Genomic DNA, 15,705 nt, shown 5'->3' with positions numbered 1-15,705 from the left:
ATATTGATTTCGTAGTCCACACATCCTCTTGAGTTATTGTGTTTAAAAAATTGTCAATAGCTTTCATAGCTTCTTCTTCATCTTTTTCATCATTGTAATATACTTTTAGACCAGGCATTCTTACTATAATGGATACAACTCTAGGCTTTGTAATAGCTACAGTTTTGGCAACTTTGTTACCAAATTTTGTTGTGTTTTGTTTGACCGAACACCATCTCGAAGTCGAATCATTATCGGAACAAAAGAGGGACAAGAGTGGGTCAAGATCCGTATGACAAAAGATATCATCACAAAATAAATCAGAATAAGAGATAGGGAATACTTTCATGACTATAGGAAGTTGGACCTTCTCATTAATAGTATCCATACACGTATAATATGGTATAATTTGAAATTCGACAAAAACTTGGGGTTCTTCCGAAACGTTCTCTATGATATTACAATCAGAATAATATGGTTCCTGAAATTGTACACGGAGTCTCACTTTCGATTTCGTGAAGCTAGGCAACATGGTAACTTATGTTGTTGTTGTTGGTATGATCTCTTAGGTACTCTCTGTGGGTAATTTTGGAGAAGAAGATTAAAGTGAGGAGCAAGAAAGTGTTGAGTGTTAATATATAGTTAGAGAATTAGAGAGGGATCGAGGCAAATTCTAATCCTAAACAAGTTAGGAATTTCTAATTTTAAACTAGTTAGTATTCATGTCCTAATGGGATTACTATTAATATTGTGGCTGCTTCCTGGAACATTCCCCTATATATTCAATTTTATAGAGGCGGGCACAATCTCATTCCTTTGGGCCATAATAAAGGAAATTGTTGGGGGTGGCAATAAGGCTGAAAAGTTTTACATACTCCATCGGATTACCTATGACCACACTCCTAACAAGAGGAAATCCATCCTAATTAGACCAAAAAACATGATAATCAACTTTAAAGTTAAGGTTATTTTTCGATTGCCCTTCTAAGGTGTAATCAGCTTTCCACATGGCCTCCTAAGTTTGCATAAATACCGAGATGACTCTCTTTTGTGTTACTCAAAGCATTGACGGGATAATCAAATGCGGATACGTACAATGTTGAAAATGGATATTGCTTTTAACTAATAAAAAAATTCAATTAATTAAAATGTTCTACATAGAGTAGCTAAATTAAGGACTAATTAGAAACATGGTAGCACGGCAAAAGGGTGCAAGCAGGTTGTTTGTCGAACTATGGGAAGAAGAAACATTGAGTATCAAATTCATGCAAACATTGTCTCATTTTGGTAATATTCTGTCATATTTGAAGATTTGAAGAAGAAGCATCCACAAATTTGAAAGAACAATCTTCGTCAGATTTCAAAAATAAATAAACTTTCACTATATTTTTTTTATGGAGGTCATGTGGATCCACCACCGTGTGAGAGGGAATGAGTTTGATTTATTTTATCGCGTTCTCCATATCTCTCTCTCTTTCTCTTAATTTTTTAAGTTTTAGGCTGGAAAATTTCGCAAACCCAATTTGCAGCTATAAACTTAAGCAAACTTAGTTTGCAAAATGTATATTCAAACCGAGTCTGCTATATTTTAAGAGCAAACTCAGCTTAAAACAGATAAGGTTAAAGAATGTCGTTTTTTTTTGTGAAGTTCTTTTGACCTAATTGGTTAAAAGCTCATATATTTTTGTGGTTAATGCACAATACTTATTTCCAATATTATTTTTGACCTAATTGGGTAAAACCTCATATATTTTTGTGGTAAAGGCACAATCATTTCTTTTTTACATGTCAGCATATTTTAAGGGGTATGATTCCGTGTCTCGAACTCTTGACCTAGAAGGTAGAGATCAACTTACTAACCACTCCAACCAAATGTTGTTGACATGTAGAGACACTAACACATGTATAGTTAGTATTCCTAATTGCATGTGTTAAGTAGAGGCATTTTAAAGATCTCCATTGAGACAAAAGAAAAATTTTAGAGTGTTTATATTACCACTTTGAAAAGAAAATCTCCATTCGCACTTAACAACTAGGATTTTAGAGTTTTCCTTTAAGTGTTCTACTGGAGATGCTCTAAAACAACTATTAATCGTCTAAACTGAGTGAAAGTATGAGAATACGCATAGAGTTCTTCATCTTTCATATATCGGGAATTCTCTAACTTATTAATTACATGTCTTCACTATTTTGTTTTTTCTTGGTTCACAAGTTCAATATATATTTAGAATCTGATAGTTGTTTCTACCCCATGACAATTTTCATGGTTGTTTAATAAAAATTGCTAAAGAAAACTCCTGTAGCCGTCTTTGTTTATTTTGTATTTAATATTGTTAACTGATTTGAGACATCACTTAGTTTTGGTTAAAAAAAATTATAGCGGCAAAAGCTATTAATACCGATAATCGACTAAACAAAATTCATTGATTATATATATCAACAATATCATCACTAGTAAAGGAACCAACAAAACTGTAACAAAGAAAGGGCTCATACAATGTTGAAAAATTAAGATCAAGGATTAATTAGAGATATGGTAGCGCGGAAAAGGGGGCAAGTAGGTTGTTTGTTGAACCATGAGAAGATACATTGAGTATGAAATTCATGGAAACATTGCTTCATCTTGGTAACATTCACCCCTTTCTCAAATTCATTCATACAAATTGCACACTCGCCTCGTTCTTCTTCTTCTTCACCTTTGTTGATGTTATCGCTGAACGTCTTTATCTCTAACATATTTGATTCTGAAGAAATTATTGATTTCGTAGTCCATCTATCCTCTAGACTTATTGTGTCATAAAAATTGTTAATAGCTCTCAGAGCTTCTTCTTCATCTTTTTCATCATTGAAATGTACTTCTAGAATATACATTCTTACTATAATGGATACAACTCTAGGCTTTGTAATTGCTATATATTTGGCAACTTCGTTACCAAGTGTTGTTGCGGTTTGTTTGAACGAACACCATGGCGAATCATTATCGGAACAAATGAGGGACAAGAGTGGGTCAAGATCGGTATGACAAAAGATATCATCGGAAACTAAATCAGAAGAAGAGATAGGGAATATTTTCATGACCATAGGAATTTGGAACTTCTCATTAATAGTATCAGAAAGCGTATAATATGGCATAATGATGTAGATTGTTGCGGAAGCGTAAAAGTAATGGAATCCACCATTGTTAATAAACTAAATTAACGAAATAAAACTGATAAAATAACGATAAACAATAAACTTGATTAATAACTTGATTAATAATAAACGTGGTTGATAATATTCTCTGATCTGAATAACAAGGACATACCTGACTTCCTTTTATAGGAACTTAGAAACTTCTAGATAGACTCAAATTAGGATTCCTAAATATCAAAGATACTCAAATATAGAAACTTCTAAACCTAGACTTAGTAGGATATACTAAAACATGGAAACTCCTAAACTCTAACCCTAATGGGCTCGGCCATGAGGCCTTCTAACTAGTTCGGCCGTGAGGCCCATCTTGATGGTCTCCATCATACTCCCCGACCGAGAACGAACTTGCCCTCAAGTGAGACTCAAAAATGCAATCCTTAATTCCCACTTCGAATGAACAGTGCATTGGGGTTGAAGGACACCCACTTGGACGAAATCACTAGCTTCAATCTCATAGTGTAAAGAAGCTTGCAAAAATAAATTTAGGAAAGAAACTTCCAACAAATTGCAACATCTCCCGTCATCTTTTAATTTGATGAAGAAGACCACAAACACCACATAATACTTTATGGAAAAATCAACCTTGAATTTCTTCACTTGAACGATCTTCCCACGTTCATCTTCGTGATGCTTATAAACCAAAACTACATCATAAATTGTCAAGTTTGGAACCACCTTAGCCAATACATCACCAAAATTCAGTTTTGTAGTAGATGTATTTTGGGAAGCAAGAATCAGTGTCCTATTAATTTCTTCCTTGAATGAAAAGAATCGAGTAGGTGAAACCCCATCAAGGGACATTGAATCGAAGATGTGATCGGTATAATTCAATTGGTTCAATGAATAAACACAATTTGATGTTTGATGAGTCAACTGCTCTATATTCGTAAAATCAGTAACCAACCCTTTAACACGCTTCAAATTATCAAACTCTTCATTAGAAATATTATCAAACTGATGTTCAATCGCTTGTTTCTTATATAAATCCCCTTCAATTACTTCAATTTTGAGAATTGTCAAAACCCCATCACCAGAAGCTAAAATGTCATTGAACTCTAATTCAGCAAGCTCATCACAATTGTTATATAGATGGTCGGTTGTAGAACTCGAATCACACTCCACGACGGCATAATAGTACCGTAAGCGACTCTTCTCATAAGCACGTAATTTTTCTTCATCAATTTCAACAACTGTAGGTGATCCATATGGTAGTAGCACATCTCCATCTCTAATCGTTGTTGCTGCATGCTCCACGATCACATTACCCACGACTATAATCTTCTCATATATAAAACGATTAATGTCTGACTGAAGAGTTGCTTGTGCTACTGATTAGGAAAGAGTCAAAGGTAATTTCGTGAGGCGTTTCTTCAAAAACTTAATTGCAATACCCATGCTAATATAAAGTGGCTTACATTCTATCAGAAAAGAAACATAACTACCTATTTGTGCAGTTAAATCCCTAATAAGATCTTTTTCCCAGTTGAGTAATCTCTAATAGCATCTTTGAATGCTTCCAGCATTGCCATACAACGTGTAATGCCACCAGATATATCACCAGCTAAATAACGGAACCCAACCTTGTATACAGCAAGATGCATCGGATCAAGTTGAAAAAACTTGGTTTCGAGATCAGGAAACTGCATTCCATGTTCATACTGAGGCAGATGCCTAAATATTCCAACTCTATTTATAGCTTCGGTTTGGTTAACAACACGTTTTTGGGCTGTCTCCACACTTTTTGTTTCATCAAACTGCATACGTGGATGGAGCACATCTTTCTTTCTATCTTTCTCTGTTGGACGATCACTTCCCTTCTTCTTAGAGGAAGACTCATCTACCTCTTCACCTTTATCTTCATCTTCTTCAACTTCGACTTCTTCGTGATCTTCTTTTTCTTCTCCATGATTGAAAGATATACTAGGTGAGGAGGATGGTTGACATATAATTGTCGCGATGTTGTCACAAGTTTGTAGTATCTTATCGCAACCGGACTTCATCGATTGACCCGTTTCTGAAAAAGAAGGAGACGTTTGTGGTGGTGGTGGTGGTGAAGATGGTATGAGAGGTGTTGAATACGATGGTGGTGTATAATAAGCGTATGGAGGTGGTGAACTTTCTCTGACAGGTTCTCTTTCAGTGTTCTCCCATTTGGCTCCGAAAGTTGTAGTAACTTTCGTAGGTGTAGAATAATAAGACGATTGAGGTGATGTGGGACATAATTGATGCGGAAAATTTTTATGATTCGAAACAACTAATTCTTCTCCCGGGATTATATATGGATCAAATAAATCGTCGGAGCTTGTGTTATCCAATTGGATCACTTCTTCTTTATTTGTCTCAACGAATTTTTCTTCATCCCTCATTGGAAAAACTAGTATTTTTTTTATCAAGAACACCTCCTTCAATAGTAATGGTCACGGTAGGCGAAGAAATTTCAGAAAATTTTCTCGATTCGATTCGAGATTCTTCGTAAGATAAGTATTCATCTAAAGGGAGAAAAACATACCTGAAGATGCTTTTTAATGTAGTCCAATCGTCTATGAATGTTTTCCCTTGATTAATAAGTCTTCATTGCATTGCATTGAATTGTTCATAGATTCTTTCGGACATATGTTGTTCGATGAGGAAAACCTTATCTTCATCATGGATATTTTGGTTTATGAACCAATCTTCCATATGTTGAATCCAAAAATTTATATGATATTGACCGTCGAATAAAGGAATTTTAGAGACGGTATTAATTTTTTCTTGATATTTTCGATCAACATAAAATTGTTTTGAATCTCGAAAGGGATCCTAATCTAAACGTGGAAAAATTTTCCAACACTCAAGGAGAGATGTATCCATGAAAAAAATTTCATCTTTTGTTCCCAGATTTTTAAAGCTCTGAATACCAGCTGATGTAGATTGTTGCGGAAGCGTAAAAGTAATGGAATCCACCATTGTTAATAAACTAAATTAACGAAATAAAACTGATAAAATAACGATAAACAATAAACTTGATTAATAATAAACTTGGTTGATGATGGGCCTAAAAGGTTACCCTAAAGGGTCTCCACCCGCAAGTATACGGGCGTCTAAGTAATAGTTCCGGTAAGACCGGTTCGTTCCTCAAAGACTAAGTTAAACTAAATTCTAACCTTAAAACTATTGAGATTTAAAAATGGTTTGATGGTGGTAAAATAAAAATAAAATATAAAACTCAATAATAAATAAAGAAATAAGTCGGTATTCAGAAAAAGGGAACCTAGGGTTTTCGAATCCGTCTTTCTAACAATTCTAACGACAATTTAATTTTGATCTAATTAGATAGTTCTTTATATAACTCAGGTTTTAGTCCATGAACGGTCTAAAAACCCGGAAGATATTATCGTTAAAATAGTAAAAACTTTAATAAATTTATCGAGAAAATAATTATTATGACTTCATCTAAAACCCTAGATAGAAAAGATTTAGCTACTCATGCTAGAAACGATAAATATTTGAATTAGTATAAGAAAAAGAAGAAAGAAACTTAACTTTTCTGCGATTTTCCCACCAAACAGAGCCTAAGGAAGTGATTTCCTTCTGATTTCCAGAGAATTCTGCCAAACGCACCCCCAGGGAAAACGATTTCTCGTCTTCCCGGAAATATTTTCCTCTCTGAGAAAATTATTTTCTCATCTTCTTCAACTTTCTTTCTCTCTCTAACCTTTCTGTTTCTTTCTCACTCTTTCTGTAATCTCTCTCTCTCTTTCTCTGTAATCTCCTTCTCTCTCACTAAGAAGTAGAAAACAACAAGAGAAATAAAAAATCACGAAAAATCAAATTAATTTCTTAAAACCGAGTTTCTGTTTCTCTCTCTCTCTCTACAATAACTCTCTTATTAATCTCTCTGTCTCTCTCTAATTCTCTCTCTTCCTCTGTAATCTCTCTCTCTCTCTCTCTCTCTCTCTCACTAAGAAGCAGAGGAAACAAAAAGGAAAATCAAAAATCAAGAAAATCGAATTCCTTAGCTTCGGTTCTGTCTCTCTCTCTCTCTCCTGTTCTTCTCTCTACAAGCTGTTTTCTTCTTTAAAACCGTGTCCCCGTTGATCTCTTTTTCTCTTCTGTTTTTATAGACCAAAACCCAATCGAAATTCTTTGTTTCTGTTTTGATTCGAATTGAATCGAATCTCTCGGTGCTCTCTCTCTCTAAAATCCTAACAACCATCTCTAACAACCGTGATCCAACTCTCCTTCTCTCTCGGTTTCCCTCTCTGTTTTGATTTCTTTTCTAAAATATCTCCTTCTCTCTCTCGGTTTGACTGACAATCTTCTCAAGAGTATCTTCGATTTGGCAAGAAAGAACGGAGAAGATAATAGCAACTTCAATTTTCACGTACTGATGAGGAGGGATCAAAATGATCCAGTGTTTCGCGGAAGAGTGAAGATCGTTACTGCACTGCTTTAGATGTCCACACGTGTCACGTACATGAACCCGGCCATTAGATACTCACGGGTTACTACTTTATCTTGGATCGCATCATATGGAATCAAAGACCACAGAAAATCCCGAATGCCATCCTTCCGTACCCGAATGTAGCCCGCGTCTCTTCTGGTTCGTGCGATTGTTTCCTGGATGCATGCCATGTGTCCGTCTTGTCATTTAGTCCACCAAGTTTGACCCGAACTTTGACCCGAACTTTGACCTTCTCTATTTTATTGATCCGGACTCCGATTTGACTTCCGTTTTCGCCTACGGGCTCGTCTTGGACTCTACTTTCCATCCAAACACTAACCTTGACCAAGAAGTCAGAATCAATAAATGACCAAAATGCCCCTAGTCTGTATTCTTTCCGACTTTATCCGTTTTGCACGCGTAACTCTGTAAAAAGGTATCTGAACATAAAAGAGAGTAATTCGTGAGAGTAACTGCTCTAGAGAGACTAACTCGTCTAAATTAAGAGACTCAGATGGGACATTTCCATGTCTCATCAGTTGATAATATTCTCTGATCTGAATAACAAGGACATACCTGACTTCCTTTTATAGGAACTTAGAAACTTCTAGATAGACTCAAATTAGGATTCCTAAATATCAAAGATACTCAAATATAGAAACTTCTAAACCTAGACTTAGTAGGAAATACTAAAACATGGAAACTCCTAAACTCTAATCCTAATGGGCTCGGCCATGAGGCCTTCTAACTAGTTCGACCGTGAGGCCCATCTTGATGGTCTCCATCACATAATTTGAATTTCGACAAAAACTTGGGGTTCTTCGGGAACTTTCTCAATGACGTTATAACAATCCGAAAAATATGGTTTCTGGAATTGTATAACGACACCCGATGACGATTTCGTGAAGGTATGCGACATGGTAATTTATGTTGTTGTTGTTGTTGGTATAATCTCTTACTTGATCTCTATGGGTAATATTGAGAAGAAGATTGAAGTGAGGAGCAAGATGAGAAGAAGGGGTTGAGTGTTAACTATATAGTTAGGGAACTAGAGTGGGATCGAAGCAAATTCTAATAAATCCTAAATAAGTACAACTTCTAATTCTAAACTAGTTTCTTTTTTTTGTTGAACGAATTCTAAACTAGTTAGTATTCCTGTCGTGGTGGATTATTATTGTGGCGGCTTCCTAGAACATTCCCCTATAAATTCAATTATTTATGCCTATATGGGCTAGCACAATCTCTTTCCTTTGGGCCTATAAGAAAGGATGCAAATTGTTCGGGGGTGGCAATAAGTCTAAAAAATTAGACCTAATTAGACCACAAAAGATGACAATCAACACTAAAGTTAGGGTTATTTTTCGATTGCCCTCCTAAAGTGTGATCAACTTCCTGTGTAATCTCTTAAGTTTACATAAATATGGAGATGGCATCTTTTTTGTTTTTCACGACTTTGTCGAAAAAATATCAAATATTAACTTTCTGTTGTTACTCTTTTACCTTTTTCTTCCTCAATGTTGAAAAATCTAGGCACCGTACCATGTTGAAAAATAAGACTGCTAATTTAACTAATAAAAAATTTCAATTAATTAAAGTGCTCTACGTAGAGTAGCTAGATTAAGGATTAGTTAAAGATATGGTGAGGCAGCAAAGGGTGCAAGTAGGTTGTTTGCCCAACCATGGGATGATACATTCAGTATGAAATTCATGCAAACATCGTTCCATTTTGGTAAGATTTGTCAGACTTGAAGATTTGAAGAAGAAGCATTGCCAAATTTGAAAAGAGTTAATTCCTATTTGGCCTCCTCTTTGTGACCAGCTTCCTTTATGACCCCATACTTTCCGTAAATTCAAATATAGACCATTTTTTTAATGTAAATGTCATAAATACCCTTTCTATAAATCTTTTTTCAAAATAAAATTAAATAAAAAACATGTCATAAATACCAAGTGAACGCACCAAGTAAACTAAAACCTTAGCTTTGTCAGTCCTCACTGAAGTGAATTTAAACTACGTACTTTGAATTGATGAACTTCACATAAAATTAACAAAAACTCTACACAGCCCGTCCATTTGAACTGCCCTTAAACCGCCCAAGAGACAAACCTTGGTTTCTCTCTCCACGTGACGTCACGGGTAAAGTTTGTCTCTTGGGCGGTTCAAATGGGCCGGTTGTACAGGAACCAACAAAACTGTAACAAAGAAGGGTACACACAATGTTGAAAAATTAAGATAATGGATTAATAGAATACAGGGTAGCGCGGCAAAGGGGGCAAGTAGGTTGTTTGTTGAACCATGGGAAGATACGTTGATCTTCTTACCATCTCTCTCTCCCATTGTCCCACATTGCCCCCTAATCTTCATCTTCTTTCTCCCTTTCTCTCTCTCTCTCTCTCATTCTCTTACTTACCATCTCTCTCTCGCACGGTCCCATATTGTCTCTTTCTCGTTCTCTCTATCTCTCTCTCCCTCTCTCTCTCTCTCTCTCAATGACTATCTTTTTTGTCGCTCTCACTCTACATCTATTTTTCTATTTCATTGTAGATCACTCCCATCTCTCTTGGTGTAGACATATCTCTCTGTAGATTAGTTTCTCTTTTTCTCTCTCGCAGACTTTATCTCTCTTTCTCGCAGTCTCTATCTCGTCCTCTCTCTCTTGTTGTATGTATAGATCTCATTGTGGAGTTCACAGAGTTCGTAGCACGAAACGTTTTGTGGCCACGAAACGTTTTGTAGCCACGAAATGGTCACGACCACAAAACATTTTGTGGTCACGAAACGTTTCGTGACCACGAAATCCTCAAAGGGTTTCGCTCAAACCCCTCCTCGAGGTCTAGTTTTGGCGAAGGGAACACTTCCCTTCGCCGGATCAGTGTTTGTTTGAGAGAGTGAGAGAGAGAAAAAAAAACAATGAGAGATCGATCAATAAATAATGAGAGATTAAGAGAGAACAATGATAGATCGAAAGACATATAGTGAGAGCAATATAGACAGATAATGAGAGAGAGTGGGAGAGACCGAGAGAGTGGGAGAGAGAGAGAGTAACAGTAAGTGGGAGAGGAGAAGAGAGGAGAGGGGAGAGAGAAGAGGAGGCAATGGTGGTCAAAATGGTAGTGGTGGGAAGTTGTGGCAGTGATAGAAAAGAAGATGAAGATTAGAAGACAATGTTTGATCAAGTTAATTTTTTAGTTAAAAAATAATATTTCTTGAGAATTTACAGAAAAATATGGATTCTCTAGAGAATTTATTCCCCAGAAATTATTCTTTATGCGCCAAAGTCGCGGCCCAACAAAATTATACTAACTGCAAAGTTTACAAATTCTTGGCCACTAAAAAAAAGTTTGAGAATTTGGATTCACCAATGCAATTCAACTGAAAAAGTTTCATTGTGGTATTTTGTTGAATACCTTTTAGTGGATAAATTTATTGACAAATCAATGACAAGGAACACAGGAGTTCCAAATTTATCTAGTTTATATGTTTGTGTCTGTATCTCTATTTCTTGAAGAATAGTTAAATTCAACATTCCACAAAGATTCCCAATGTAATGATGAAGAAAACTATTAGTAGTTGGCTAATTGATGAACACCACAGGGTCCAAATTCCTTAAATAACCCCACTATAGTGGGGGAATACTTTCCCCATTCAACTATTTGGTTTCATGTTAATGTTATTTTTTTTTGGTTAAAATCACGACACAGTGCCAACTAGATGAAAATACTCTATTCTTCGAAAGGCCGAAGCATAATAAGTGCTACACACATGTTTGTATAAATTGCAAATGGCTAGGTGACATGCAAAAAGTTTTGAAAAGTTCTTAAAGAGTTCATTGGTATCCTACTTAAAATTTGTTGTAGCCAATAATAGCGAAAGCTGTAGAAGCACATATCTCCTTGGAGTTGTAAGTTAGATATAAGAAATGCCACTCATCCATTTATGAAAAGTGTACAAAGCAAGCACTCCACATTAAATTTTGGGGGACCTATTAACAATGTATAGTCCTAACTAACAAAAGTACATTCAACAAAAAAAAACTAACAAAAGTAGTTTTCATTTTATTATTGTCTCAAATTGATTCAAATTCATTTGATAAGAATGTTCGTTGTATTAGTTCATATTTATATTGTATCTGAAAAATGACTAAATTAATACAAATCAGTCATTTTCGATGAGTCTAAAACACAAATTAGAAATTCTAATGAAAAACAAGTATTATCAAATTTGACCCGAGTCAAGTTAGGCTTCTAATCAGATCTCAAATCCACTGTCGAACAAAAAGAAACACCACACAAGTGATTATTGTCTTTACAATTGATTATTCAGAAATTTTGTTTAGCAATTTAGCTTTACATTTAAGAAAAATAAGTATACTATATAAATTAGTAACCATATTTTAACCATCTATAATAACAATTCGGCTACATTTCTTTGCCATGTCATAAGTTGGCTTTATAAATCTTGGTCACTCAATCTCTTGAGGTTATGATCTAATGGTTTAAGTTATTTCAAATTTCGGTTTTTTAAACCTCCCTTTTATGTCTTACGTGATTAGAGAGGTAGTTACAAATCTATAATAACAATTCGGCTAGATTTCTTTGCCATGTCATAAGTTGGCTTTATAAATCTTGGTCACTCAATCTCTTGAGGTTATGATCTAATGGTTTAAGTTATTTCAAATTTCGGTTTTTTAAACCTCCCTTTTATGTCTTACGTGATTAGAGAGGTAGTTACAAAAGGCCAGCGCTTTGGGGAAAGCTAAATAGTTTCCGGGGTGTGAAATTTTAAAGGGAATATGTAAAATTTTAGAAATTTTCCGGGGAAATTAGACCGGAAATGGCCTGTTCTTCAACAGACCGGAACTCCGGCGAAGGGAACCCCTTCGCCGGAGTTTCTAGAGAGAGAGAGAGTGAAATTTTTTTTTTTTTCTTTTTCATGGTCGCCGGCCGGAAAATTTTCCGGCCGGCGACCTAATCGAAGAAGACAGAGGTGAGGTGGAGAGAAAGTGAGGTGAGGTGGAGAGAGAGTGAGGTGAGGTGGAGAGAGAGTGAGGTGAGGTGGAGAAGTATTTAGCTTTCCCCCTAAATAAAATTGTCAAACAAAATTGACCAATTTTTTACCAAGTCTTCACACCCCGGAAACTATTTAGCTTTCCCCAAATCGCTGGCCTTACAAAATCCCCATGATTTCCTCCAAATCCTTGATTTTCTCACTATAGAAACTGAATATCTCCCTTTCTTATCTAATACAGTATACTCTTCCCTCTCTCATATCAACTTATACGATTACTTCATTTGCTCTCTCTTCTCTCTCATTTATTCAACAATCCTCTCCATTTTCTTGGTGACTCTGGGACTAATGTTCATGTTGGTAGATATTTTCAAGTTCATTATTTTGTTGTGGTTTATAATTGAGAACTAACAATTGTTCTAATTTCTTGCTCCTAAAACTAACAATTGTTCTGATTTATATTATCTTTATTTGATGTGTATTTAAAAGATAATTTATTTTTCATTTTGTTTTTGTTTGTAGGCAGAAAGAAAAAGACGGTAATCACCGTGGATCCTAGCATAGGTTTTAATATAATTTTGGATTCAGCTTCTCTATTTCTTTCTCTTTTTTGGTTTGTAATGGCTGTCTTTTCTCATTTGATTAAATCGTTGTTAATTAAATTGTTTTTAAGGGCTCCCTTTATTTTATTTTGAAGATGGTATGGTTATCCCCATTTTCCTTAGATCTCTTTATTAGTTGCAACTTTTAATGGATTATTTGTCTAATTGTAAAATGGTGTTGATTATTCTTAATTTGTCTAATTGTAAGTTGGGGTTGACCAATTTTCATTACTTTTGTAAACTAATACTTCTTTGTTTATTTAGAATTTGATAACTAACGACGAAGGAATGTCCAACTTAAATGAAGTTCTCATGCATTATCCAAGGAGGGAGTTGGAAAAATGGATGGTGAAGTGTGGATCAGTTTTCAACCAGAATTTGATTATTGGAGAGAGAGTTGGAAAAATGGATGGTGAAGTGTGGATCAGTTTTCAACCAGAATTTGATTATTGGAGAGAGAGTTGGAAAAATGGATGGTGGAGTGTGGATCAGTTTTTAACCCGAATTTGATAATTGGAGAGAAAATTTAAAGTAAAAAAGTGGATTTGTAGTTTTCTAATTTTGAGATGTTGCTAAGGTTCATAGCAAGATAACACAATTTCTTTTAACCAGTTCAAAGCTTCGCAAATCTTTAGATAATAAACAGATACGATACAAATAATAATTATTTAATTTGTAATGAATAAATTCTTGCTTAAAAAATCTATATAGATTATAATTATGTTGCTGGATTACTAACAGTTCTTTAATTTTGTGTTAGACATGGTTGATGAACAACAAATACTTTAATTTACAAGTCTTTCTTTATGTAATTTGTAATGAATAAATTCTTGCTTAAAAAATCTGTAATATTTGTACTTTCGTGATTAGTGAAGGAATATTCTGTGTCTGAAAATAATTATTGCAAATAATTAAGAATTTGATTTTCTTTATGTAATTTGTAACGAATAAATTCTTGCTTAAAAATCTGTAACATTTGTTCCTTCGTGATTGGTGAAGGAATATTATGTGTCGAAAAAATTTATCGCAAATAATTAAGATATCTCAAATACTATAATTCTTACCATTATTTTGTACCTTAATCTTTTGTTAATTAATGCATTAACTCTTTACTATCTTATATTTAATTTATTGTTGTTGTTGAGTGAACTTTATTCTGTTCTTATTTTGTTTTTGACAATTTCTAAACATTACAATTATTCAAATGATAAACATTTTCTTTTATGTCAAGCACAAGTGAATATTCAGAATATTTTAAGATTTACAACTTTTGTTAAATTTTTTGTCATTTTCTTTTATATAGACCTGACACCTAAATTATTGGATCTTAAACCTGTAATTTCTTTTGTAATGCAAGGTGGTCTTTTTGAATTAGTCGTTTTACTATTGACTAGGTATCTCCCGCGCCCTGCGGGCGCGGTCAATCCCGTCGGGCTTACGCCAGTCGTCCAACATAACGAGTTTAAATGTTCACCGGAGTGCATATAACGCGATGCCTACCTAAATCGTTGTCTAACGTCACGCAGACCGAGCAAAAACCTAGACGTGCTAGCATTTTGTCGCGCCCGACGGGAGATACCTAGTATATTATATTAAAACAGATCAGTCGGTTATCCAGGGGATAAGTCTGGCCGTCCATTTTATTTTAGAGATTTACCTTTGATTAGATCGAACGACTGATATAAAATCCTTTTTAGTGTAATTTGACTTAAAAAATAAGGGTATTAGTGTAAACAATTAATTATTTTGAATATTCGGTTACAATCTCCCTAAAATAACTATATCTCAGGCATCTTCTCACTCACGATTGCACATCCACTTTCCCCTTAATTTTAGTGATTCGGTTAGACTTCTAAGTCAGTTCAAAATTATATAAATACGGTTCTCCCTCTCTACTCTTCAAACACGTGGTTATCACTCTCCCCTGTAATTTTATCTTATTTATGTTGTGATTTAAATTTATTTTCTTCTCCTCGAAGGCGTTAGCCAAGAGGGATCTTTCCCGTCCGTAGGACGGGGAAGGAACGTAGTATATATATAGAATAAGAAACCTTGATCAAATGGATAATCATCATAACCATTTGAAAGAAAAGCTCTGCACATGATAATATCCTAACGACTGTCGGAATTAATCATGACAATCTAATCAAATATCCAACATACGCCTGCCATGATCATTCATTAAGCAAGTATTTATCTAATCGGCCCTCCTACTAGAGGGTAGGGTATATTACTTCATTGGATTTTTCCTACAAAACTTCGTTGGATTTTCTTGAAGGATATCTATTTTTGTTTAAAGATTAATATGACAAAGAATGCAAACTAGATGTATTAGTCGAACTAGTTAGTGATTTAACAATATTACAGTTAGTATTCGCATTTTAATGTACAAGTTACAATGAAGTTGAGCATTTCTAATCTATGATTAAACCTAACAAAGTCGAGCCTAACCTAGGGTTAGCAATCCTAGTTCACTTCCGGAATACTCTACGAGTCTCCTT

General features: G+C 34.8%; 1 long non-coding RNA gene across 1 annotated transcript; it reads left to right on the top strand.

Annotated features, from left to right (window-relative positions):
- The first annotated feature begins 12,819 nt into the window (after nt 1-12,819).
- On the top strand, nt 12,820-13,812 carry LOC147569796 (uncharacterized). Its single transcript, XR_015238821.1, has 2 exons — nt 12,820-12,962; nt 13,125-13,812. It is a non-coding gene; the product is annotated as an uncharacterized LOC147569796 (long non-coding RNA).
- Nucleotides 13,813-15,705: the final 1,893 nt, after the last annotated feature.

Source organism: Eschscholzia californica, unplaced genomic scaffold (genome assembly GCF_041429995.1).
Source record: "Eschscholzia californica isolate CP2 unplaced genomic scaffold, dmEscCali1.0.p SCAF_1, whole genome shotgun sequence".
Classification (NCBI taxonomy): domain Eukaryota; kingdom Viridiplantae; phylum Streptophyta; class Magnoliopsida; order Ranunculales; family Papaveraceae; genus Eschscholzia; species Eschscholzia californica.
This window is presented reverse-complemented; position numbering and strand designations above follow the sequence as displayed.